The sequence below is a fragment of the Rattus norvegicus genome, chromosome 15 (genome assembly GCF_036323735.1).
Source record: "Rattus norvegicus strain BN/NHsdMcwi chromosome 15, GRCr8, whole genome shotgun sequence".
NCBI lineage: Eukaryota > Metazoa > Chordata > Mammalia > Rodentia > Muridae > Rattus > Rattus norvegicus.
Window position 1 is genome coordinate 58,548,874 of NC_086033.1, and position 23,502 is coordinate 58,572,375.

At 44.7% G+C, this 23,502-nt stretch overlaps 1 long non-coding RNA gene across 1 annotated transcript in view; it reads left to right on the plus strand.

Annotated features, from left to right (window-relative positions):
* The window catches only part of LOC102546462 (uncharacterized), a 209,570-nt gene that overhangs the window by 79,216 nt on the left and 106,852 nt on the right, over positions 1 to 23,502 (plus strand). The window contains exon 2 of the long non-coding RNA XR_010058214.1: positions 2,642 to 3,001. This is a non-coding gene — a long non-coding RNA (uncharacterized LOC102546462). The remainder of the gene's footprint in view (positions 1 to 2,641; positions 3,002 to 23,502) is intronic.

Consider the following 23,502-nt stretch of genomic DNA (forward strand, 5'->3'; position numbering starts at 1 on the left):
GCTATGCTCCTAACGGCGGAACATTTTGACATGGCTTTCCATCCCCATGTGACGTGTTCTTGTTTATGCCTTCTGGCGACAGTGGCAGAGGTGTGGGTAGTGAGATGCATAACTAAGATGGGGCACAATCCCAGAACAGCATGGTGGTTTTCAGAGGCGAGGCGGATGAAATGGTGCACCTCCTTAATGACTCTGGTCCTCTCTGAATACAAAGCAGCCCCGAGAGCAGCTGAAGAGCTAAGGCAGATATTACAGTCTCTCAGACAAGAGTATTGATCGACAATCATCTGCAGAGGTTGCCTGGCCGTTGCTAGGGTAACAAGAAGTACTTCTGAGGCTGAAACGGCCTCGGAGAGTGAGATGGTGTGGAAGGATGGAATGGTAAAGGAAAATGATGCATGGCTCGCACCCTTCATGTTAGTCTGTGTTGGCGGGGAAAAATGAGTAAACGGGAGAACGAGGTGGGGGCGTTGGCCTGCTGCTCCTCACAGTCTGCAGACTGAAGGATAACAACGCAAATTGGGTCTGTAATAACAAGCGTTGCGGGAACCCCATAGCCTGGAACTCACAGGAGGAGTTAAGGAGCAGAAACAGTAGAAATGATGTGACACAAGACACTCAGGTATGACCTCTGATAAGGGGGAAAAAATCCGTGCTCCACAACCAGACGGCGGATGCCCTGACGACGGTCTGGTGTAAGAGACTGTGGTGTCAGATCATATTCAGTACCAGAGTGCTGGAGCCGGGGAAAGGTTTCAGACAGGCGATGGAAGATCCTCTGATGGCTTCTGAGGCTGTGGGATGCAGGGCTGTGTGGGATCTGTCTGAGGGCTCCAGAAGCAGAGAAACCGAGCAGTATAACCACACGTCCATCCTTGAGACACAGACTCACAAACCGCGAGGTATCACAGGGAACTGGTTCCTGACAGACAGCTCATAGGAGCCGTTGGCGGTATTCGCCCTTTATCAGTGAAGGGTTGGTGGATATTAGGGGCCGGAGGACTACGGAGGAAGCACAGGCTTTACTGAGGAACTAGGATGGCAAAGGCCACATGTGATGCCCAGTTCACTGGGCTGGACATGACTGTGTTCACCAGAGACTTAATGAGAACTGGATACAGCAGGGATCTTGGGACTGGCACGGTGCTTTAATGGCTTTGCTGAACTCCTTGTTGGGGCAGGATCTTAACAAAGGTTAAAAGTCTTTGGAGGTGTATGTGACACAGACTAGCATGTAAAGTGTGTCCGTGGAATGGGAGAGCAGTCTAGAGGAGATGAGAGAAAGGTGAAGCAGCAGAGGTCTATCTCCAAAGCAAATTGACAAGATCTGCGTTGAACCCACATTTTAAAAAGATGACATAAAGGTAAATCCCCTGCTAAGGAGCGACTTGGGAGGCTTTAAAGCCAGAGTTTACAGAAGGCTCACACAATAAAACAGTAACAGCGCAGAAGACTGAGTCTGTACTGGAGGGTGAACAATTACCTCCTAAGCGAAGTCCTTTTCTCTCCTGAAAGAGGTTATGCTTGGGCGTGGAGTTGGTTTGCTAAGCCAGAGCCTGTCCAGAGACCAGCTGCCCCTGTAGCCAATGTGCTAACCTAGAGCCTCTCCAGCGCAGGGATAAGGCCCAAGCAGCAGGTGAGAGCAGAGCCTCAATCCTCCTTTGGCCTGAGCAGCAGGAGCCAGCCCCACCAAGCTCATCAGGGGCCGGGAATCACAGGGAGGATCCCTGGGAGAGCTGTAGGACCTGGAAGTGGAATAGCCCTGAGAAAATGACTGAGGTTTGTGGAGTGTCACTTTAAGGCAGTGCCTCCTGCTGTCCCCAACACTGATTAAACAGAGAGTAACAGATGAAGTCTTCCCATACTGCGTTAAACCTCGCTCACGTTGGACCCTGGTATTTTCTTAGCTGTAGCTGTCTGTAGGCCCGATACTTGGAGTGATGACAGTTGGCTGTCAGAGAGCCTGGCTGAGGTTATCGGGATGACCCTGCTGTTAGTGTATGGGAGGGTGGTTCAGGACTTTGTGCTATTGTTCTGCCCATTTGCAAACTTTCTTATCTAGGCAGCCTAATGCTAACCTTTGAGTGTTTTGTGGATTTGGAAGCACATAAGAGAGACACGTGAATGAGTCTGAAGAACAAGCCTGGGAAATTAGCTCACAGAGGGTCCAAAGGCCAAGTGTCAGGAGCTTTACGGGTTGGTTGGACAAGGCACAGTGATTTCCCAAGGTGACTGGGAAAATCTGCAACAGCCTGACCTGTAAGTGTACAAGAGTAGCCTCTTAGAGTGGAAATGGATTCCCAGAAGCCATAACATTAAGAAGCCCAACACTAGGGGTAGGGTACCGCCCTAGAAGTTGTTAGCCACAGGGGCCTTAGGGGTCCCTATTGTCACTGCATGCAACACATAACTAAATGGGAAGAGCTTACTGCTGAACACGATGCACGTTGGATACGATGAGTTCAAGACCAAGTCCCTCTGCACCACTCTCAGAGCAGATGGGTCTGTGAGAGAGACAATATGACATTTCCCCCCTCTCTGGGGTCGGTTGTTGGAAATAGGTTTCATAGGCGCATTCATTGGAGATTTGCTGATATCTGACAAGCTGTCTTTGCAAATGCTTCTCCTTTTTATTCCTTAGGAACATCTGGATGGGGCCCGAGAATACCCTTAAGCCAGGAGCCCACAGAACAGTTTTAGCTGCACCTGGAGGAGGACTGCTGGCTTCTGGCATCTTCCCTTTGGGGCTTGTAGTTGCTTATCCTGAAGCAAAGCATGACCCTTTGAAGCATCCAGAAGGATGCAAACCACACCAGCCACCAGCATCGAGAGAGAGAGAGAGAGAGAGAGAGAGAGAGAGAGAGAGAATGAATTGGCTTTCCACTTGTCTCTGCTCACGTGCAACCCTGCCAGCCAGCAGCTACCTACCACACTTGTCTCTTTGAAATAAACTGAGAAAGAGATGGAGAGGGAAAAAAACCCACCAACAACATTTTATAAGGTAAGGCAACCATATAACAGGTAGGACAAGTATGAGGAATGCTTGAAACAAATATATATATATATATATGTGACAGTGTCACCTTCCTCTGACACAGCTAATGCCCTTGTGACAAAGGATGTCTACTTTGGGTGGGCAGGTAGTCACCTGTATTTTCCTGGGTCTACTGGAAGTCTACAGATCTCTTTTGAAGTCATTATTTAGGGAATACTTTTTTTTACAAGGTGCTCATTTTTCAATTTAGTCTCCCAGATTACCATTTTAAAAGTCTTTTATGTTATTAGATTTTTTTTTTGTTTAGTAGGCAACAACTGTATGCAAAATGCTGTCTATGGAGAAGCCTGCTTTTTACACTGAGTTAGGAAATGGAAACTTTCATTGTACCTTCAGTTTACTGGGGTTCACACTTAAAGAAATACCCGGGAGTTCAGGAACATGGTGCAGTGTTGACTCGGGCTGACACTAGGTGTTTCCTCACTCTCCTAGAGGATGACCCACATCCTCAAATTGTAAGGGGTGCAGAGGAAGCGAAGGTGGAGGGTGTGGCTGTACTTGGTCTCCTATGCTCGAGCACATGAACAGGGAATGGGAAAGTTTACCACTCGTAAAGAATCCTTCACCACTGAACTGTGTACCTTCTGGGCCCCCTACTCTGACACTTGGGGAATGTCTAGAGCAGCAGGGACCTCAGTTATGCCATGTACCTCTCTGTACTTCTCTGGTCAGAGGGGAAAGCACAGAGCTCCAGTGTGATTCTCTCCTGAAAGGGACCAAGTGTCTTCTGATAAATAACACTCAAGCATTTTTTTTTAATGAAGGCATTAAACTGACCTTCTTTTGAAATGAGCTCTACAGGGTAAACAAGGAGAGATCTTGTTTTCTCTTCATCCTGGAAAAATAACTTTTTTCCCCCTTTTCCAGCTCAGTACAGTTGACTGAATTGGAAAGGAATCTTATTTTCTCTGGAAAGATTTATTTGCCTAACAGTTGTGTTTTTGTATGTGTGTGTGTGTTGGCAAGAGCCGATAGATTTTCCAGAACAAGGGTCGTCTTGTTCACAGTTTGGAGGTGTCTAAGAACTGACGAGGGGATTTAATGTTGGGCAAGCCTGTTGCAGACTTAACATTCTGTATGGATTCTGAAACATTTCGGTCCCTGGACTTAGGGACCGAAAGGTGTGTTTTCTGGGACCTTGGCTGTTCAGTGTGACCGGACACATCAGCAGGCAGCAGACAAACACGATTTCTTCATTCTGTCCTTGTGACCCTCATGACCTATTGGGAAGCATCTGTATTTCTGTGCCCTAACATAGAAATCCAACCTTTTTCAAAGCTAAGTGTAGGCTTTTCCTCTTGGCCTACTCTGGGGTCATGGGTTCCAGGATTTAGAGAGCAATGTGTTAAATCCTTTCTGGCTGAGCTAGAAAAAAACCCCATAAAGGAATCACTATATTTCCCAATCTCCTGCCTCTTTCTCTATTCATTGAGCTTCTCAATGGATTTGAGAGAGTTTGAATAAATATTTCCCCCTTTGACATAAAATAGTTTTTATGAGTTCCCATTCCCCACCACCCTGTGTTCCAGACATTCTTGTAATAAAAACTATAAAACCCTATGCTCTGGGATATTTTCACAAACATTTCTTTGAACATAAGGAACCTGTGTCTTGTCCATCCAACCTCTCTATTTTAACACAAGGAACCAAACACATCTCTGAGCAGAGATTCTCTTCCTTCATTCTCCAGCTTCCAAGCCATTGCCTGCTAGGCCAACCCAAGGACATCTGGGCTGGCTTGTGTACAAGTGACTTGTCACTCAGCTGGCCCTGGCTCTGCCAGGTGTGTCTAGCCAACGTAAAGAGAAGGTGTTTTTCCTTTTAGCTCTGCTGTTGAAATGTTCACCACATTTCCCCCCTGCCTATTGTCTGTTTTTAAGGAAGTACAGACCAACAGAAAACAGAGGAGTCTGGGAATTCTCCTTTGTACATATTGGCTGCCAGCCTCTTTGTGTATTTAATTTAGTTTCAAAAAACCCCTACATAATTAAAGGAGGGGAAATGTAATTTTTCTTTGGCAGCCTGGTTTCTGCAAGGGAAACTGGCCGATAGCGTCTCCTCTAAACTGGTGCTGGGAGACTTGACAGGCCCCGATGTGTGCACCCTCTGGCCTGGCAGCACTGAGGCGCTAACCAACTGCACTGGGACAACTTCCTAGTTTGTGTGTTTTTTCCTAAGGCATGCTGAGCTTTTCCAAATCCATTCCTAGTGCACACCAAAGCAAGCCTGTGTAGTTCTTGGAATTGCAAACCACACTGATTTCTTTTGTGTTATGCATTCCGAGAGCTGAATTTGAGCTAAATGGATTCACACTTCCTTTAAATTTAGCAAGCACAGGCAGGTTCAGGAGAATCCAGGAATCTCCGTGAAAGAACCCCAGTACAGAGTTTGGGCTTTTCTTGTGTGTGTGTGTGTGTGTGTGTGTGTGTGTGTGTGTGTGTGTGTGTGTGTGTGTGTGTATGTTCCTATGTGTGTGTATGTGTGAGTATGTGAGTATATATGTGTGTGAGTATATGTGTGTATATGAGCAAATGTGTGTTACCCAGGGACCTCATACCTACTGAACACATAATCCTGAATTTCTTTCCCAGTACTTTCTCCCTAAATTCTTCAAACACCTCTGCCATCTTCATTGTTGGACAGTTGGTAATTGGGAATGGTGATCACAAACAAAAGGGAGAAAAGAGAAACAAAGTGGTGCTTGCACACCAGCAAAGACAACAGACAAGCAAAGAACAGCAAAGAACAACACAAGCAGAGTTGCTAGACCTAGACTTGGGCCCAGTTCTCAATGTTCATCACGTCTATGTTACCCCTGATGGGCTCCCAGCCCACTTGAGCTTCACCTTTTTCCTGGTCCTGATGTCTTCCGGGTGGTGCTAGTTATTCTGTGTCCTTTCTGTCCTCCACCAGCATCCTTTCCTACCTCACCCATCGCCAAGGTGCCAAGGTCACCGCTTCTACACGGTTCCTGTGTTTTCACCTCTCACCAATGGCCCTAAAAGTTGGTGGAAATTTAAAAAGCAGATTGTTTCCTGAGAAGCAAGCAAGCAAGCTCTGGAATGGAGTGTCGGCGAAGGATTAATGAATGCTGTCTTCTGGGTTTCTGAATGAAAGACCAGATGTTAAGAGGAAAAATTAATATGAAGAGAACTTCTTACCAAATTGTCGAGGCTGGCTACTCTTGGAGAGTTGGTGCTCACTCTGTTTCTGAATAATGTTAATGTAACACAATGGTTTAGAGATGGACCATAGAAGCAGCTAGCCTCATAGAGTATCAGAGAAGGCAGATACAACTTCTCTAGCCTGACATGAGCAGAGCAGGAAGGCCCCTGGGAAATGAAGGAAAGAAAACAAGGGCAGGCCTGAAGTGTTGTTCTTCACCAGAAAATCAGTGTTCTCTTTTGGATTGAGGATCTAAGTGGCTGGGCACCGAAGTGTTAATTAAACTCTGTGGCATAAAACCCAATCGAGGGTGAACATAATTGTATGACATCACCTTAATTTGTTGATGTTGGTGTGATAAGTCTCCAGTAAAGGGCACAAAATGCACATAAGATAAAACACATCACACAGGAGACTATGTGTGTCTGCAAATTAAGAGTAGATTTTTTTCTTTTATTTCTTTTTTTATTGGATATTTTCTTTCTCTACATTTCAAATGTTGTCCCCCTTCCTGGTTTCCTGTCTGGAAACCTCCTATCCCATCCCCTCTCTGCCTCCATGAGGGTGCTCCCCCACCAACCCACCCACTCCTTCCCACCTCCCCTCTCTGGCATTCTCCTACACTGGGGCATCCAGTCTTTACAGGACCTAGGGTCTTTCTTTCCACTGATACATGACAAGGCCATCCTCTACCACATACGTGGCAGAAGCCATGGGTCATTCCATGTGTACTATTTGTTGGTGGTTTAGTCCCTGGGAGCTTTGCAATGTCTGGTTGGTTGATATTGTTGTTCTTCCTATGGGGTTGCAAACCCCTTTAGCTCCTTCAGTCCTTCCCTAACTCTTCCATTGGGGACATCATGCTCAGTCCAGTGGTTGGCTGCAAGCATCTGCCTCTGTATTTGTCAGGCTCTGACACAGCCTCTCAGGAGACAGCTCTATCAGGCTCCTGTCAGCCTGTACCTCTTGGCATCTCCAAAAATGACTGGTTTGGTGACTGCACATGGGATGGATCCCCATGTATAGCAGTCTCTGGATGGCCTTTCCTTCAGTCTCTGCTCCACACTTTGTCTCTGTATTTCCTCCTATTAGTATTTTGCTCCCCCCTTCTAAGAAGTACTGAAGCATCCACACTTTGGTCTTCCTTCTTGAGCTTCATGTGGTCTGTAATTGTATCTTGGGTATTCGAAACTTTTTGGCTAATATCCACTTATCAGTGAGTGCATATCATGTGTGTTCCTTTGTGTTTGAGTTACCAAGTCCAAGTGGATCAAGGGCCTCCACATAAAACCAGATACACTGAAACTAATAGAGGATAAAGTGGGGAAGAACCGTGAACACATGGGCCCTGGGGAAAATTTCCTGATAAGAACACCAATGGCTTATGCTCCAAGATCAACAATAGACAAATGGGACCTCATAAAATTGCAAAGCTTGTGTAAGACAAAGGATACTGTCAATAGGACAAAATGGCAACCAACAGATTGGGAAAAGATCTTTACCAATCCTACAACCGATAGGGGGCTAATATTCAATATATACAAAGAACTCAGGAAGTTAGACTCCAGAGAACCAAATAATCTTATTTAATAATGGAGTACAGAGTTAAACAAAAAATTCTCAACTGAGGAATCTGGAATGGCCAAGAAGCACCTAAAGAAATGTTCAACATCCTTAGTCATCAGGCAAATGCAAATCAAAAGGCCCTCACACCAGGCAGAATGGCTAAGATCAAAAACTCAGGTGACAGCAGACACTGGCGAGGATGTGGAAAAATAGGAACACTCCTCCATTGTTGGTGGGATTGCCAGTTGGTACAACCATTCTGGAAATCAGTCTGGTGGCTCCTCAGAAAATTGGACATTGCACTTCCTGAGGACTCAGCTATACCTCTCCTGGGCATACACCCAAAAGATGCTCCAACATATAACAAAGACACATGTTCCACTATGTTCATAGCAGCCTTATATATAATAGCCAGAAGATAGAAAGAGCCCAAATGTCCTTCAACAGAGGAATGGGTACAGAAAATGTGGTACATTTACACAATGGAGTACTACTTAGCTATTAAAACCAATGTCTTTGTGAAATTCTTAGGCAAATGGATGGAAATAGAGGAGAAGGTTTTCAGAGTTCACGTGCACATTATAAGAAGTCTACACTAAACCATGGAGCATGACCCAACATTCCATTTTTTTATATTATTTTAGTCATTATTTTAGTAGAAAGAAGTAGAGCATAGAAAATAGTTCAGAAGGCGTAACTGCCTTCTCCACGAGGAGTCCATGAGGCAAAGGGAGCCTGGGCACATTCACGAGTACAGCGCAATTCATTTTAGACTCAAGCGTTTTGTAATTCTCTGATAACCTTGGCTAAGAAAATTAGCAAGAGGATACTTGGAAATCCTTTTACCTGATTTGCTTTAAACTCGTGTTATTGGCCGAGTAAAGAGATCAAAGCTAAAAATGCTGGAGATGTCTGTCCTACGCTCTGACTGCATGGAGAGTCTTCCTACACAAAAGTCTGTGTGTCATAGATATGCAGAATCAACCACTTCATATACTTGAACATTATTTACATGGGAGCGGTATTTCACTAAGCCTTACTTCTTTCTGCCTCAGTTTCCCCTTGTGTAAAATGTAGGTCCTGGAGGAGATGGGTTTGGCATGCAGAAAGCACTAAGTGTGGTGAGTTAGAGTCTGACCGGTTAATACGCTACTTCAGTACAGGACATGGAGGAGAGTACTCTATGCTAATGAATCTGTACAACACCATCCTATAATTCACTTTTTTTTCTTTTCTTTTTTTTTTTTTTTGGAGCTGGGGACCGAACCCAGGGCCTTGCGCTTGCTAGGCAAGCGCTCTACCACTGAGCTAAATCCCCAACCCCCCTATAATTCACTTTAATTGGTTAGTTTACTTATCTTGTCAACAATTAGTTTTCATAATATTGGAAACATTATTAAATCTACTTTCTCAACTGATGACCAAGGAAAACCATTGATCTGCACAACTGACCGGAAGCCAACGCCTTTGAGGGTTGCTGCCCTAGTAAGTTTGTGTAACTACCTTGTCAGGACTGGTGAGAGTGCTCACAGGAAGTAGTAAAATATCTTAGGCCACATTCACATTCAAACAGGAATGGAAAACCAAACCAGAAGCCCTCCTGTAAAGTGCATTAGCTCACAGTCCCACACCCCATTTTAAACAGGAAAGTGCGACAAGAAGCGAAGTGGCTGCAGTTAGTCTCTGAGCAGAAAATCCCTGGGGTGAGTGAGGGCCTCAGCCAGCATGTCAGCAGAAGTCAGCACTTTGCAATTTCTGTGCTGTTTCTGTCAGAGTTTTTCTACGACAATTCCAGAAACTATTTAGCCAACATATCAAGTATTAAATATATCACATTTACTTAAGTGAGAAGTGATTTTCTCCTTAAAGCTGTTTCCAAAGCCAGTGTTCCTCCTCTACCCCCTCCCCTCATGTGAGGCAGTTTGGCAAGCCTAGCCTGCTGGAACTTGGCTTCTCCATCTCGTTATTGATCACAGTTCTCGGGGTGGGCTGGGAGGTGGAGGTAATTCCTGTGTTGAATGCCTCCACTCTAGAAGCTTGGCCTTCAAACCACATTATTATTATTATTATTATTATTATTATTATTGTTATTGTTATTGTTATTAATTTTTTTTGAAATGAGGAAAGAGGGTTTCAGACAGGTCAGTAAATGTACGTACGTTTTCTCCAGTCTGCTCACTGGGACACCAACCTTCAAACCTAGGACTGTTTGACTCCAAAGTCTGTTTGTCCCTGAGCTGATTGAAGACAGACCAGATTAAATCAGATTCAAGGCCGGGGTAATTTGCTACAAGACTCCAATTATTCATTTACACTTGTGTCAAAACGGGGTTGAAGTACAGGCCCATCCGAACAATGGTCAGACAGATGAATTAAAACAGAAGCAAGGCACAGGGCAGAGGAGACCCTGTAAGATTGGCCATTTCTCACGGATTCACTAAATGCTTTCATGCGATCCAAAGACATTTGCAGCCCTTAATCTTTTAAAGCACTGACCCTCCTGATGTTCACGTACGCAATAAAGAGCTTGCTTTGTTCTCACATATGATAGCCTCCCCTGGGTGTGCTCTGGGCTGTGCCAAGTCGGCACATCTGTAATCTCTTACGATGTCCTGCCAGGGCGCACGTAGACCGTGGGAGGTCACTGGAGCCGTAACCTCAAGTCCTCCTCACCCATTTGTATGAAACAGTCCACTATTTGTTGCTGTCACCATTACCTACAGTCTGGTACTGTCCACCAACATCTACACAAAGCCATCTGTATGACACCAGGAGGAGAGTTGAAAATCCAGACAAAACAAGCAGAGGGGGCAGATTCCCATGCACAACAACAAAACAATCGTATGTTTGCTTTGCTATGCTGTCCTGCATTCTGTGATGCTCCTTTCTGAACCCCACGTTGCTCAGTAGAGCAGGCTCACCTTGCGCTATCCACACCGCACCTCCTCCTCTGCCCCCTACTGTTTCGTTTGCTCACCTTGCTCTGTCCTTAGTCATGGCTGTCTTTCCAGAGAATTACCTGTTCATAGGTCTCCCTGACTCTATCCTCTTTATAATCTTTACATTTGCTTCCTACTGGTTGCCTCTCCCCCAGATATAGTTTATGGCAACACAATCTTAGCCGGCTACTCAGACCCAGTGCAAGCTCCTTATCCACACCTTTAGTAGACTTTGCCACCTGATCCTGGAGTGTTCCATCACTTTTCTCTGTTTTATGCTCCAGACAAGATATAATGACAGGTACTCGCAACATCCTCTGCATACCCACTCTCATCCTTTGAAAATACATTTCATTCTTTCATAATTTTTTACATTCATACAATGTATTTTGATCATAATTATCCACCACACCTCTGGGGTTCTGCCCCCTCCAACCCAGCTCAACTTTGTCCCCTCCCATAGTCCGTTGATTATGGTTCATGCTGTCTACACTCATGGGTAGTGGAACCATCCACTGAAACATGGTTGCCCTAACAGGGGTCACAGCCTGACAGGAAACAGTCTCCCTCACCATGAAGCTATCAACCGTCAGTAGTTCTTCAGTTAGTGGTAAGGTTTTTCCAAACCCTTCACCCTCCAGGCTGGAATATTGACTGGCTTGATTTCATGCAGATCTAGTTTAAGTAGCCATAGACACTATATATTTATGAGTGCAGTGGTCTTTTCCTAATCAAAAGTGACTGGTTTGGGCCAATCTTCTCCAACCTCTGGCTCTTATAATCCTACTTCTGTGAGGATCCCTGAGCTTTAGGTTGTGTGTAATACAGATGTCCCACCATGGTTACAAACACCACAGGCACTTAATTCTATGTGCTTTGACCACTGGTAAGTTTCTGCATTAGCCATTGTTCACTCCACAAAGAAATGTCTCTGATAGGTCTGAGAGGTCTTCTAATCTATAATACAGAGACACCAATTTAAAGGATAGCTTGATACTGTGTCCATTTAACAAAGTAATAGTAGCTTAACCATCGAGACTTATGAGTTCCCCAACTGTGGGTTCTAAGCTATATTTATGGTACCAGACATGCATTTCTTCTTGGGGAGCAGGCCTCAAATCCATCCCGAAAATGGTTGGTTATCGCCATACCATCTGTGCCGTTATTGCACCCATGGGTACACCTTGCTATATGAGTCCTGATTGTAGCTCAGAGCATTCGCAGCTGGATAGACTATTGATGACTTCTCCCTCAGCACTCAACATAGCACCTCTGGTTCTATGAAAACTACCAGCAGGGAGGAAGATTCCTGGTCCATAGCATCATATCACAGAGTTTCCCACTTTCACGTTCCTAGGCATCTTTCTACAAAGATGCCTCTTGATTCTTTCATCTGGAGCTTTCATTGTGCTTGGTTGCTTTTGTTTTTACTTTTACTGTAGTTTCTTTTATTCTTGTTTTCTGGTTTCTCACTACATCCCCCCCTCTCCTCTTCATATAAATCTTTTCAAGAACGGTTCCCGTTGAATGTATGCTCCTTCCAGGCCATTGTGAAGTCAGAAAATCTTAAGTGAAAACATTGTAAGCTGAAAGCTATCATTTCCTTGGCAACTGGAATTATGAAACATCTGTAATGATTGCTATTATAGACTGATCATCTTGATTGTGATGCTATTGATGATGATGATGTGATGATGGTGGCAGTGGTGGAGAAGGCGGAAAGGGGGTAGAAAAGATAACTTGAAATATTTTTTTAGTTTTCCTCATCATTATAGTTAGACAGCACTTACTATTATACAAATTTCCTTTGTATTCATCTGAAACATGATCTCTTGCAACTCAGCTCCATAAGCAACTATTAAATGACTGTTATCATAAATTATATGACAAGACACAGATTATATTGGCTGATCCGGGTATGGCTCATGTGCTTCCCTACTGTATCCCCAGGAGTCATCTTTGTCTCACATTCTCATGGCATAAAGGCTTCCCTGAGTCCATTCACCCTTAGCTGCTTTTCTGGGTTTCTTCCAGAGCATCCCTACTTGGGTTAATTCCTGAAGAACATCTTCCCCTGGACTAAGTTCATCCCTGGGCTCTAACACATGTGCAGGTAGGGTGCATGGGGGCACTGCAAGAGTCACTGGATTCATGATGACTATGTAGCAGCCCTCTTGGGAGGTAGAGGCTGAAAAGCTTGTTCTTCCATCCACTCAAGGAATTGTAATTGAGCCTTGGGATTAAATCTGCGAATATTTGACTACCCGATCTCCCATTAATCTTCTCTGGAAAGATTTAGGTGCTTTGGAAACACTTTGGTAAGGGGACTGGTAGAGAATCTTGGTTAAAATACAAGACATAGGCTTCAAAGGACATGCTTAGAGGGTTTGCTTATTTCTTTAAGATTGGGTGGATAATATGACAGCTCATTAATAGAGAGGTGGAGGGAGAAGTTGTAATTGGCGCACCATCTGAAATACATCAGTAATTTAGAATACTTCTGTATACTGGTAGAGACATTATTCTATGCTCGGCATCATAAGCTAGTTGTGTGAATAAGACATAGTCATGAGCAGTTATAGTGTTCTTGATTCATTACCGTCTTTGCACATGGAACACCCAAATCCACCCATATCTTTCCCCCTAGTCTTTCTTCCCAACTCTCTTTTTTTTTCTCTCTCCTGGACCTTGCAATAGCCTCTTCATTGATTTTATTGACTCTTGTTGCTCCATTACCCCAAATCAAAGCACATGGTACAGTGAGGGGGCATTTACAAAAAAACAGCTCTGATCATGTTTTGGGCCCCAAAGTTTTATTTCCTTAGAGCTTCAGCCCTCCCCTTCTCCTTGAACCCTCTGAGCCTCCAAAGAGTTGATCACACATGCTCACGTTTTACCTATTTCTAATACATCTCTGTAGTGACACTTGGGACACTTTAAACCCCACTCCTCACCCCGCTGCAATCTTAAACTGCATTGTTCTCGGTGGTGAGTGTGCTTTTCAGCCCCTGGCATCAGTCTAAAGTCTTGTTTTAGGAAGGAGTATTGAATAGAGTCCAGTTTCCATGACACAGGAATCTTGAAGGTTTCTGTAGTCTAGGCTGCTCTGGGTCTCCAACTTGCCTTGCCTATTTTGACAAGATTGTCTGGAATAGGCAGACCTATTCTTTCTTTGGTAAACCTTAGGTTTTCCCACCTCAATGGTGGGGGCCCCCCTGCGTAGCACATCCTTTTTCCTGATTTGATGAATTCTACTTACTGTTTAGGGAAAGACAAATGTCCTCTCTCCATGGACTCTGCCCACACTTTGACTATAGCTGTTTGATTTTTTTTTCTCTCTGACAATATTAAATACATATTTTATTCCATTTGATATCCATGACAGCCTTTTGGGACAGGGACTTGGCTAAAGACATGCTAAGATACTTTTGTACAGTGGAGACAATCTTATTATCACAACAGTCTTGTTGAAAACACAATCTCATTCAAGGTACAAAAGCCTTGATCACAGAGAACAGATAGATATCTCTGCGGTTGAGAGCAGTTGCTGCTCTTGCAGAGGGTGGGTTCTTAGCATCTATACGGTAGCTCATAATCATCTGCAGCCCAGTTCTGAGGGATCCAACACCCTCTTCAGGCACCAGGCATACACATGGCACACACATGTACAGGCAACACACACACACACACACACACACACACACACACACACACACACACAGAGAGAGAGAGAGAGAGAGAGAGAGAGAGAGAGAGAATAAGGAAATAAGGATAAACCAATCTTAGATCTGGATCCCAAACAGTGTTAGAAAGTAAAAGAAAGACAAGAATTTTGTTAGAAGGTCATCAGACCAAAGTCTTTCCTTCTTACCTTCCTCTGAAGAAGAATAAAGCCTTGAGGGTTTTAGCCCAGGATCCCCACAAGGATTTTTTACAAATATAAAAAGTTTCCCCTCACCCCTCAAAAGGGCTAGACCAATCATGGAGCTACCCAAGTCTCAGAGACTAGTTGGTCTCCGGCTATTATCCATGTGTACCCTCCGGATGCTTTACGTGGGTCCAGTTTATGGAAACCTCGAGGGGCAATGAGCTTAGCAGAGCCAATGCAGATGTGCACAAGCAAGGTGTGCACGGCCACAGACAGGAAATGGCTCCGTTTAGAATTAACAGACATCTGAGGAAACAGTAAGAAAAGCAGGAACTGCAGAATTACTGCCAGACCATCTCCAACATCTGTGCGCTGATGAGCAGAGTCACTCGAACTTTCTGGGTCTATTTCTATGAGTTATCAAGGCTTTTTTTAAAAGTTGGGTTCATTTGATGGCAGGCAAAAGCAACCTCCCCTGTGCAAGGAGTGGGGAAGTGGGTGAGCAGGGAGGGGAGGGGATGAAGGTGGGGCTAGGAGTAGGGGTGGGAGTGGGGGTGGGGCTAGGAGTTGGGGTGGGGATGAGAGTGGGATAGAAGTGGGATGCTTAGCAATTGAGGTGGAGGTGGGGATAGGAGGAATGGCTGGAGCTCCTGGGAGAGGATTCTGTCACTGTCAAGTGTCTGGAGAATGTCTGAAGCCACTGGACTACGTGACTTCCACACTCTGTTTCAGAGCTCATGCACTTCCAATGTAGGACAAGCTGTTTCTCATCACTTTCTGAAAAGCAAGAAAATTAGTACATTGGAAGCTGTTCCTATTTTTAAAATAGACCGCCCCCCCCCCCCCCCGCATGGTAACTTGATCATTTGGTTTTCTGAGGAAGTGTAGAGGTCTGGGAGGGATGGGCGAGTAAAAGCTTGATGTGGGAGCAAGATTTATGCAGTCAAAAGTGAATGCCACAGAGCCAAAGGACACGACGGAACTTGACGGTCTTTGAGGAAAATTCAGTACTTAGATTTCTTTTGAAAATTTATTTTACTTCCCAGCTAATATGACTGCAGGCTATTCCTAGAAAAATACAATTATTCTTAGAAAAATACAGCAAATAATTGCTTGTGGTACCCGTGATACAACTGTCTAGGCTAGACTTAATTTTTTTATGAATGAAATAATTCCTACTAGTTGTATAGTATTGGTTTTTTTTGTTTTGTTTTGTTTTTGTTGTTTTTTTTGTTTTTGTTTTGTTTTGTTTTTTTTTTGTTTTTTTGTTTTTTTGAGACAGGCTATCACTGTGTAGCCCAGGCTGGCCTGCAACTCACTGTTAGCCTTAAACTGAGAATCCTTCTGCTTCCGTCTCCAGGGTGCTGACTCTGCTTTCAACTCTGCCTTTCTCTCTGCGTCGCAACACCGTTTCCCACCAACACCTTGCTCCTCAGATTGTTCCAAACAGATGACTGTGTCAAAACGCCTCCTGAAGTCTGTTTTGAAGAAACCTGATCATCAATGGAAGGTTTATAGGAGAGAGAGAGAGAGAGAGAGAGAGAGAGAGAGAGAGAGAGAGAGAGAGAGAGAGAGAGAGAGAACTGCAGGCTTCAGACTCAGTTCTGCAGCACAGCTCAGATTCTAACCTGGAGGTTAAGTTTAGAACGCTCTGAATTCATGTTTTCTTTCCCTGATTTTTGTGGAACTGTTTTCCAGTAGTTTGGTGTGCTATGTGAGATCTTTTTCATTAGCCTGGACCACCGCCCTCATTGCTGTACAAGTCAGAGGCCAATCCTTGCGACAAAACCGTCCCTGATGAATGAAGAAACCTTGTGTGCCCAGCCCCACTCTTTCGTCATTTGCACATGTGATTTATTTATTCAGCTGCATGCACACATGGCTTGCTGCTTTGGTCCATGGGGTTGGAAAGAGGGCCTTGTTATGTAAGGTGGCTATAAAAGGAGTCTGTCTCTACATGGTCTCCTCCTGGGCCACAGGAAGAAGTCCAGGGTGTGCTCTGGAGCACACACACTTTCATTAATACCTGGTATACCGTCTCCCTTTATAGCTCTGCATTCCCTTTCCTCACTCTGATCAAGTAACACTTCCTCCTTCACAGAAAGCCCTGGGCTTCTAGAGTCTTCTATTAGTCTCCAGCTGGGGCATGATAAGATACGTTTAACTGCGACCTTTTTCAAAGCCTTCGTGCACCTCTGACCCATCTAACAGTGCACTCTGCTTCCTTTTCGCACCAATGGGAGTCTTCTCTTATGTTTTACTTTGTAATACAGTGATGTGCAGAGAGGAGTTAGTGCTGCTATTGGAAGTGGAACATCCCTAAGACGAACAGAACAAAAAAAAAAAGCAGGAGACCTCCTGAAACTTGAAGTGTTTTAAAATCTGATAGGAAAAAGAAAAAGTGGGAAGGAATTGACCATAAGCTTCAGGGTCTGCACGAGTCTCAGAAGCAACACCTGTAGACTCTTGTTCTTTTCCCTGAGGACTGGGATTGCCTCATGTGTTTCTCTCTGCTGATGCACAGGAACAAACCTTTTCTTCTGTGTATTGGGAAGTTTCATGGTTTTGTCTTGTGCACAGACTCATTTGGGAACTTGTATAAAATTGACTTTAAGCTGTGTGACTTAAAGTCACTGTATTATAAATCAATTTATAATTGTTTAGACTTGGACCCTATCCCTGCATAATTTCACTGTGTATAGGCAAATAGTTCAATCCAGAAAGATTCAGTTCTAAGCACTCAACGGGAATTACTATATATTCTCAAAGGACAATGGTCATAACCTTACATAAACAGAGAACAGTTTTTGGGCATCAGCAGAGAGAGGACATCCAGAGTGACTTCCAGTCCTCGGGGAGAAAGAACAGGATTCTATTCTCATGCAGACCCTAAAGGTTACCCTCAATTCCTCTCATTGTGCCTTGATATTTATTTCCAGAACACAAGAATGACTGTCCATAGAATCTTCTTATAAAATACTCTCTGGAGAACTGAGCCTAGAGTAGCAAAAATATTCCTTTGCCTTGGTAGAGAACCCATGAAAATACTGTTTTTGATTCAGTTACAGGAATTCTATTCAGCAACAATACTGTGTCAGTGTTTTCTCTGCCTTTTGTCCACATAATAGTCACTGTCCTGGGGGACCAGATTTTATTCCATTATCATTACTATGGCTTTATGCTTCTGTCCTGTCAGCAGATTGTTGGGAGCCTTGCTCCTCGTTCCTTTTGATTTTTAATAGATTTATCTTTGAAAATTTAGTTAAATTAACATCAGCATCTAACTCAGTTACCGCAGGTATCCAGCTTCTACACAAAAGACGATGAATTGTAGCGACTGCTGCCTCCTCGTGCGTCTCTGACCATCTTCAAATCCCCTCCCTCTCTAGGTTGATTCTTTGCTGTAACGTCACCAAGACTTTGTTCTGTTCTGCTACTTGCCTAGAAATCTGGGCATTTGGGGATCCAACAATGTGCTTGTGGCAACAAATTCTCTCATAGGTGTTTAGACCTTTTTGGAATGTTCCTAAGTTAGCCTTCTCTTGTCAGGCTCAGATTCTACCTTTGGTGAACACCTCTGCCCGAAGTGTGCTGGTCACACATTCCCTGGCGTTTTATTTACCCTGAAGAAGAATCTAGATGGAGCTGGTATTGTTGGGCTCATTTGGAAGGATAAAAACAAAACATGCAAAACAAAACAAATCAAAACAACTAGAAGGGCTTCTAACGATGAACCAGGGTCACAAGAATAACAAGGGCTGAGATTAAATTAGGCCCAGTTCTCTTGCTTTCAAGGCTCATGGGTTAAAGCACATAACTGCCTGACTATGACCACAAGCCCCCATCTTAGACTGGAAATTTTGCATTTTTTCTTCTCCAAAAGATGTGGAAGACACGTCATCATGACTCAAGGTGCCATGTAGTTGATTTCTAAGACAAAAGGAAATCTGTCCAATGAGATTGTAAACATGATTTTAATGGAAGAGAAGAGACAAATGCCATGTGACCAACAGTCCAGATGACCTTGTACCTTCTCCCGAGTGCTGTGTTCATCAGGGACATTGCTCTTCAATAAGTCCTCCTGGTTTCCAGAGAGGCTTCTGAGTACATTGAGTCTAGAGCCCTGTGGAAGACTCTAGAAGGTCACTGCATGAAAGAATAATTTGAACCTTTAAAATGGAAAAGACAAAATGCATACATTTTGATTTGACACAATCCTCACATCAGCACTCAGTGTGTGCATGCGTGTGTGTGTGTGTGTGTGTGTGTGTTTGTGTGTGTGTGTGTGTGTGTGTGTGCTGGGTTGGGGAATGTGTGTAATGGAAATTGAAAGATATAGAAAATTATATTCCAATTGATCAGTGTTATTATAATTATAAGAGCAATTATAATTTTAAGAAACAAACAAAAAAACCCACAAAAGAAACAAACAAACAAAACCAGGCACAGTTAGAAGCATAACAAATACAACAGCTCAGAATTAAAAACGGTGCTGGGAAGTAGCATAGAGAGCAGTTAAGCACACTGGCTTGGCAGGAAGCTGTGACGCTGAAAGTTAGTTACTTGAGTTGAGCCCGAATTTAGCTCAGTTCTATTAGCTTATTGCTGTGAAACATTTGATAGTTTGAACACTTAAAAACAAGCCACTCTGGTGTGTTTAGTTTTTCACCCATAATCTGTAAAGTGGGCACAGTAGTACTAAGTTATTTCAAAGAGTGCACAAGGAGTGCCTGAAGCATCATAAAAGCACAGTATTTTCCAAGGGTAGGAAAGGGTGCCTGTATCATTTTAAACCCCTTAAAACAGAATGATCCATTTCTCGGGTAAGTTGGGAAAGACTTTATCACAATGGAATTGTTGCCATGTTTAGAGATAGAATGCCTTTATCGCTGTCCCTGGCCAGGAGGCTGGCTGGTGTGGAAGCAGGCAGGCACGGACGGCATCCTGGATCCACTCGCCAAGAGCACACGCAGCTGTGCAATTGATATCCACCCCAGCCACAGAGCTGTTCCGGAACAGTACGGTTCTGAGTCGGGGAGAGGGGGAGCGACAGAGCCAGGGCCCTTTATGGAAGCTGAACACTGCACCAACTGTAAGAAGAGAACTTCGTGATTGCTCCCAGCCACGATTATGATGACTTAGTAATCTCTTCAGAAATAATTGGTGGAACTGAGAGATGGAGTCCCACCCTGCTGTACTGAGGCATTAGCTGTGGCCTCACCTCTCCGGAGGGCACGGTAAAACCTACTGCGCATGTTCCGCATGAGGCCGCAGTAAAGCCTACTGCGCATGTCCCGTATGTGCTTTCTGAGATTGGAATTCCTTTGTGTCCTAAACCTTTAAGTTTCCATATCTACAAAATGGGTGGTAACGTATGAACCCTGCAGGGTTGCTGTGGCTGGTGCGTGCTGAAGGTGCTCCAGAATGATCAACTATTATGTTCCTCTGAATTATTCACCTCAGTAGACTAGTTCTAGTTGTTTTTTTTTTTTTAAGGAATTACCAGCAACATGTGCCTTTCATATTGACAAAATATTTAACAATACACTTCATACCTTACGGGGACTTGATCCATTATGGTGGACTTCCCTACAGAGAGCTGTGTGGCTCTCTATTACCAAATGAAGTGTCTCGAGATCTGCTTCTCCATGCCTAATAGTCTTCTCCTTGGCTGGAAATGTTGCTTTTACCTTGGCTTTGATATGCAGTTCTGGGTTCGCTTTAAATGTATTCGCCACCTTAGCACAAAGAATACTGATTCGTGGGCTATACGTGAGCTCCCTCCGTAATAGATCTTAAAGCCTGCTGAGTCTCCGAGAGCAACATTGAAGGAGAGCGGTAGGTTCAGAGACTCCCAGCTTTGTGGGACTCAGGAGTCTGGAGCTGGAGGGTAGAGGAAGGGAGGACTTTCCGAAGGGAGAGACACGAAAGCTGAAAACTAAAGGCTTCTGAGAGGCAGCTATGTCAGCTACAGTATGCTGGAGTATGGTACCTTAGGCGTGTGAGACAATACTATACCCAGAAGCCTGAGGGGCATCCCACTTACCCGTGTGGAGCAGCAAGGAGTTGGAGGGATGGAAGCTGCTAGGTCAAACATAGGCTTGGAGGCCATATTAAAGGGTTAGGGGCAATTACTAAACGGTTTTAAGTCTGGCAGTGAAGTGACCTGACGTGACGCTAGATCATTCCAACTACTCTGGATGGGTCTTGGTAGTAGGTGGTGGCTCCCAGGCATTCAACTGTTGTCCTCTAATGAGTCTGACCCTTTTTGGAGGTGAGAGGATTTGAGAGATGTACAGATGCCTGCCTTGGAGTCTCTGACATCATGATACATAGAAGGGCTACCTTCCAGTGGCTCCTCCTGCTGTCAGCATTCGAAGCACAGTTGGAGTAGAGAGCTGGGGAGCTGTCTATTGCTCTAATTATCACTGTTGCCTGGGATACTGAAGGGCTCTTCAGTCTCCTTTCACCTTAATTAAACTCATTGCACAGCCCAGCCTGGTCCCTGTTATCAAGACATAAGCAAACTAAGACAGCTATAAAGAGTAATTTGCTCAACTTTATGACTCTCTCATTGGCACCGAGGGCATTGTCTCCATGGCCTAAGCCACCAGACACAATTGCTCTGGACTGCCTGTCAGCTGACCTGCTGGGACCCGCTCTGACTCATCTGTTTACTATAGAGCAAAGGTAACTTGGGATTCTAGAGCTGACAGCTGCCTCCCGGGAGACCCATAGTACGGGAAATGAAGACACTGGGCTTCAACTGGAAGTGTTTCCATTGGCACAACCCCAGGATGCATGAATTGTGCCCGTAAGAGGTCATGCCCCAAGGACATGAGGGAGTACAGACACTCAGGGAAGGGATTGGAGTTCTCAGTAATGGCTGCTGCCAGGCACTCTACACGAGTCCACTGAGCAGCTCCAGGCAGCTCCCATCACTTGCATGTGCTGTGGTCCTCAGGTTGGGTGTTTCTACCCAGCAGCGTCCTTTCTCAGAGGAAGATTAAAATCATATTATATCAACAGGAGTAACTGTGGCACCATTCATTAGTGGTGTTTTAGATTTTGAAAGCAGAGTGTCTTCTAGACTGTATAGATTATCTCCAGACATGTGACAAATGCAGATTTTAGAGTAAGCCTAGTTACCTGGGGAGCTTTAAAATGCTGGTGTCTAGACTCACCAAGACTCTGAGTTAATTGATTCCTGGGTGGGGCCCGGGAATGAGTCTTTTAAGACTCCTTGGATAACTTGGGTGTGCAGCTTAGGCGGATAACTGTAGCTTTCGTTCCCTGCGACAGACTACAAGGTCCTTTTGATCGAGTGAGGAAAAATGGGGCTGTAGAGAACAAAGAACCCACATTCGAGCAGAAGAAAGAACCTCAGCCTTCAGCCTGCTCAGCCACCAGTCCCAGCTCCAAGCTGCTTCACATGCTACATAGTGTGTTCTCCAGTGAAGGCTAAACGGGAAGATCTCACGGAACGGGAACCCAGGGTAGCATTCCACGGGGACCTGGGGGCTGTGAGCAGGAAGTTTCATCACCACCCCAAACAGTGTTGTAGTGTGGAGGTGACCAGCACATGAGAGTTCCCAAAAGGTACTGTAACCATGTTGATGGTTACAGTAGCTCCTGACTCGGCCTAACCCCTGGTCAGACATTTGACTAGAAGCTCTGAGGGCATGGGGGAAGGCAGCTCCATGCACACTTGTTACCCTCTGCACTACTGCTGCAGGGAGATGGGTTTCTATCTTCAGTATTTCTCATCCTGTGCTGTGTCTGCTCAAACCTATCGCAGGTTTCCCAGGCCATCTCTAAACTATATTTCTGAAAGAACCCACAGTCACACAAGTAAGTACATCATGGAATTTGAAGGTCCTGAGTCCTAGTTCACCAACCTCGTACATCCTTAGATACAACTGTCCGAAATAAGTGCTACTGAATGGGATTCCTTCCTCCCTGCTGTGAGCCACCAGCTCGTAGACCGATGCATGGGCACAGATCCAGGAGGCGACTGCCTCTAAAGTTTCCCCCTTCAAAGAGTAAGATGTATTTCCCAAGGTGTTTCTGGTATCATTGCTGCAGTTAGCTTTGAAGAGATTCATCTTTGAGGCCTGAGGGAGTGCGGGAATGTTCTAGAAACTGGAATGGGAGGTGCCTGATCCTCTCAGTGCTCCAGATGGTAACTCTACTATTTTAAACTCCTCAATAAGACCTAGATTGGCCATATTCATTCATTTATATACGCAACCCTTATTAAATGTTTATAGCATTGTGGGGGCTGGAGAGGGGGCTCGGTGCTAAAAAGCACTGGCTGTTCTCGGAGAAGACCTGGGTTTGACTCCCAAAACCCACGTGATACTTCATAGCCATCTGTAACTCCAGTTTCTGGGGCTCTAGCATCCTCGTCTGACCTCAGTGGGCACCAGGCATGAACACTGTGTACACACATGCATGCAAAACACTAATATCCATCACATTAAATAACCTTGAAAGTTTGCAGTACCTAGAAGCTCACAAGCTATTGGAGGGAAATGGCCTAAAGGGTAAGCATACTGAAGGAGAAAGATGTGTGTCAGACAGGGACCCAGGAAGGGACCTGAGGCCACCGGGAACTTGTGGGTAGCTGTCCTGGAGGTAATTTGAGATTTACCAAATGCCTCATAGGAGCTGCAGAAGTGGAGAAGTGGAGATAGTATAGGAGTTTTTTTTTTTTTTTTATAGCAATTAGACAGCTTCAGCCAAGGAGCAGCGGGCAGTCTGTCTGTCCCTTGTGTCCATAAAGGGGTGTTCCCTGACAAAAGGTCACCCTGGCTGAACTCCAGTACCTCTTCAGAGACTTGGACTTCCTTCTGGACATTCAGGACAAAGGGCTCAATCTGCGTGAACTGAGTTCCTAACTCGGATAT